Source organism: Camellia sinensis, chromosome 2 (genome assembly GCF_055761805.1).
Source record: "Camellia sinensis isolate YWXY chromosome 2, ASM5576180v1, whole genome shotgun sequence".
NCBI lineage: Eukaryota > Viridiplantae > Streptophyta > Magnoliopsida > Ericales > Theaceae > Camellia > Camellia sinensis.
In genome coordinates this window covers 224,604,379-224,609,328 of record NC_138962.1, presented here as the reverse complement: position 1 = coordinate 224,609,328, position 4,950 = coordinate 224,604,379, and the positions used below count along the sequence as shown (strand labels likewise).

The 4,950-nt window shown below is 34.8% G+C and overlaps 1 long non-coding RNA gene across 1 annotated transcript; it reads left to right on the top strand.

Annotated features, from left to right (window-relative positions):
* Positions 1–201: 201 nt before the first annotated feature.
* On the top strand, positions 202–1,040 carry LOC145819814 (uncharacterized). The gene is made up of 3 exons (XR_014360590.1): positions 202–390; positions 506–645; positions 726–1,040. It is a non-coding gene; the product is annotated as an uncharacterized LOC145819814 (long non-coding RNA).
* Positions 1,041–4,950: the final 3,910 nt, after the last annotated feature.

Below are 4,950 nucleotides of genomic sequence, written 5' to 3'. Positions count from 1 at the left end.
ATGTGCTTAGTATGTTACTACTATTTTATTTGATTTTCTCTGGAATTTACTTTCTACTTTCTCTTCTTAATATACTTCTTGAAGTCAGTTGTGTCACTAGTCATAACAAAACCATTTTTTGATTTTCTCTGAGCACAGAATTTCATCAAGATGACAGAAAATCAAAATTTTCGAGTGTCCTTATTTGACGAGCATATTGAAACAGCATGGAGGAACTATAGGTTCCTCCATTTCCCAATAAATACTGGAGGTAATGAGAAGTCCACACATGGAAATCACTGGACCTTGCTTGTCCTGGACAAACAAGACAATTTATGGAGGTTCTACAACTCACTGAGGCCAAGGAGGGATGATGCAGAAGACAAATATGTCAAAGATGCAAAACAATTGGTAACGAGTGCAAATTTCTCTGATCCATCATCATCTTTATGTGATGATAATTTTCATAGAATCCCATTGACTTGTCCGTAAATTTCTCTGTTATATAAAAATTATTTTTTTGCAGCAAGATTACGTGGAGAATTTTTTGAAAGCTTGCCTTGAAAGAGACGCTCAATCACAACCCTCTTTCAAATTAATAAACTCACAAAACACAAGTTACGACTTTGAGTATATCAACAATGCTCCACAACAAGAAAGCGATTCGTAAGTTTCATACATCTATAAATAAGATAATTTGAATTGCATGTTTCTTAAAACTAACCATACCTATAATTTGTATGCAGTCTGGATTGTGGCCTCTTTGTCTGCTATATAATGAAACAATATAGCAAGCATGAACCTATCAGCTCCAAATTGTCCACACAAGAGATAAGGTTGATGAGGGCAGAACTCATAGAGAGATTTGTGACCGAAGTTGGCCGGTCATGGACTGAACCAATTGAAATACCTCCAGAAGAACCACAAATGTAATAGTGAAACTAGTGAAAGGAAGACAATGTACATATCCACACAGAGAAAATTGTCTCACATATATGTATATATCCTTTCTTGTTGATACATTGAACGAATGATGATCCTTGACATATATGTATATATCCTTTCTTGACTAATCTAAATTTCATTTTTTTTTATTTCGACTAATGTAAATTTCATACCTATCGATGGTTAAATATATATATATATATATATATATATATATATTTTATTGTCATTCACACAGAAAATTGTCTGCCAGAGAAAATTGTTTGCAGAAATTTCTCTGGTATGAGCTACCAGAAATTCACAGAGAAATTTAACTTGTATCGTCCCAAGGGGATGCCTATATGATCATGTAATCTGTAATACTTTGTGTTGGTACAAAACAATCATCAAACTCAACAAAACACAAAGCACACAGTAATTTTATCTGCCACTGGAAAATTTCATTGCATGAATTTCAAATTTCAGAACACAATGCCCAGATAGTTTTCTCTGATGGTGAGAAATTTCTCTGGATGAATTTGACAGAAAATGGAATTTCTGAGTTATGAATTTCTCTGGGTTGAGTGATTTGGAGAGGAGGAATTTCTCTGAGTTGGTGAGGAAAATTTCTCTGGCTTTGACACAAATTTTTGAGTTGAAGTGAGTCCAGAGAAATTCTTCCCTGGTCCAGAGAAATTCTCAACTCAGAGAAATTTCAAAAGAGCTTGATTTTGTTTCTTGGTTGTACAATAATTTTTTGTATGCTCTATCTGGTGTGCACACTTCTTGAAATGACTGATATGAAGCTACCAGAAATTTACAGATAAATTTAACTCATATCTCGCCAAAGAAGGTGCCTATATGATCATTCAATCTCTAATGCACTGTGTTAGTACAAAACAATTATCAAATTTAAAAAACACAATCCACACAGTACTTTAGTCTGCCATTGTCAAATTTATGTGGATGAATATGAAGCTTCAAAACACAACACACAGAATTTTCTCTGCCATAGGAAAATTTCTCTAGATGAATTTGACAGGTACTACAAACCCACTGCCTATAGTATATATCAACAAACACACTTTAACTGATATTGGAAAATTTCTCTGGATGAATTTGATTGATATTATTATATACACTGTCTAAAAAATACATTTCACAAAACAAAATAAACAAAGTAATCATCAAATGTATTATTCAATCAATAAAATGTATAATCTTCAACTATTTAACAAAGGTTCCTTGCATGTCCTCTTATTATGGTGACCAATACTCTCACAACAACTACACTTAATCACCCTTTTAAACTCTCCAGTAGAAGCAATTCTGTTCTTCTTCGGCCTCCCAGCAGGTCTCTTGCTCAATGGAGGTAAAATCATAGCATCTTCAATGCTACACACAGGTTTTTCAACAGTTGGAACTGGGCCAATCGAAAACGAGTATGCTTGACGATACATATCAGCATGAAAAAATGGTTCAACAAATGAATTCAAATTCTTTCCACTCCTAAAAATTGCAGCAACAGCATGTTGACATGGATACCCATTTATTTCCCATTTTTGACATGAACAAGTTCTCAACCCAAGATTAACCATAACCGAAGGAAAACAATGCACTTCAAAGACATTATCAAATGATAAACTCACATTCCATGTCCTCCCGTCCAAAAAAGACTTCTCCAACACACTATCCATACGAGGACACAAAATTTTATTCCATTTACTAGAGAGCAGCCTCCTATCAGACCTCATATTCATGATTTGCAACCGTATCATGTCCACCAAATTTGTTATTGGCAAGTGCCGAGCTTCTCGTATCCATGAATTGAATGACTCAGCAACATTTGAATACATCTCACCATAACGTTTCCCCGCAAAATATGCATCACTCCAATTTTCATATGGTAAACTTCTCAAGAAAACACTCACAATGTCTCCTCCCTCACTTTTTAATTCATTTAACTTGAAATGAAATGATGCCTTTGTTGGAGCATATGCACATTCTGAAAACTTGGACACAATCGTCTCCCAAACCAAATTTGTGTTTCCACATGACAACTTATCCCTCAAATTTCTCTTTAGATGTTCCAGACAAAATCCATGAAAGCAGTTAGGGAAAAACCTAGCAATTCCCTCCACAATTCCACAATGTCGATCTGATATGAAACTTATCACCCTTTCTGATCCTAATACTCCATATAAATGTTCAAGAAACCAACACCAATTGTCTTTATTCTCAGCATCAACAACAGCAAAAGCTACAGGAAAAAAACCTACAAAACAAATAGGAACAAGCATATTAGATATACACATGCAGAGAAAAATAGAACAATAAACAACCAGAGAAGTTTGACACTCCCAACATCCAGAGAAAATTCACACATTGGCAACATCCAGAGAAAATTGACTTAGTGACCAGCTACAGAGAAAATTCACTTAGTGACCACCTACAGATACAATTCACACAATGACAACATCCAGAGAAAATTCATACACTGACCAAAATCCAGTGAAAATTCTCACAGTGGCCACAACAATAGAAAATCCACACAGTGGCCAAAACCAGAGAAAATTCACATTCACTCAAATCCTACATGTATAGAAAATCCACATACTTAGATAAAATTAGATATATTTACAATTACCTTCATTCCCATCTTTCCCCGTTGAAGCAAGCATAACTCCTTTGTATCGTCCTTTCAAAAATGTTCCATCAAGAAAAAGCAATGACCGACAATATTTGAAACCAGCAATGCATGCATGAAAAGCCACAAACACTCTTTTGAAACGCTTGTTATATTCAAAATCTAACTCAAAATGACTCCCTAGATTGTTCTTCAATGCCTCATCAAAATACCACCGTAATTGATCAAATGACAAACAAGAATCCCCATATGTACTACATTTTTCTTTTTCAACACCCAACCAACCACAGTTATAACTGATTGAGACCCCATACTTGTCTTTCATTTCTTTCACAACATCCACTGGACGAGTTAAAGGTTTTGCACTTACCTCTTCAAGTATCAGCCCAGAAATTAAGCTGGAAGTCATCCTCGAATGTTTACTCGTACGAACCGCCACACCACACGTATGTTCATTGTTCAAAGTCCTTATGTAGAAGAACCCATTTGTTTTTTCAACAGAAGCATGTACACGCCACATACATCCCCTTGATTCCTTATATGCACATTTTGTCGTAACCCTCACCTTGTCATTTTTAACATACGTAAACTAAAAACCAACCTCAATAGCATACTTGCATAAAAAAGTACGGAACTCAACCACACCACCCTCAAACTTTTGTCCAACACTCGTAATATTATTCCGCCAACTAGCCGACAATAACACCTTTTCTTGGTGAGAACAAAACTTAGAGAGTGAATTCCTTTCAACATCCACCAGCCTATCACACTCACCATCCACAACATCTACCCAATTAGACCCCACTTCATCCTCTTCATCAGAAGTACTACATCTACTAACTGAAACATCAACTATATCAACACCGCGTGCACAAACAACCCTCAACATATTCACAAAATCAATATTATTTCGAACCATACAATTCGGATGACCCAAAATAGAATATGAAATACACATAGTCTCAGGTTTCAAATTCTCCCATGTTTTACACAAAATGCCAACCAATTCCTCAAAATTCAATTCACATGAAACATTAATGACAATAGTATCATTCCCATATTTGCACAGCAACAACACTGCACTGTCCATTGAAACTGAAACAAAAAACAACAAAAATAATTTGTTTAACATAGAAACACTTCACAAGAACAACATAAAAGTCCAGAGAAATTTCTAAAAATTATAATTTTCTCTGAACTTAAAATAAAAGTCCAAAGACATCTACAAACTGATATTCACCTTCAAGATGATAAAAAACAAAATCACAGAAACTTAATGAATCACAGAGAAATTTACTGCTAACTATTAAACACAATTATAGAAAAAAAATCACATAGAATACAAGTCCAGAGAAATACTTTTCTCTGAACTACAAACTGAAAGTGAGTAACAAACTTAC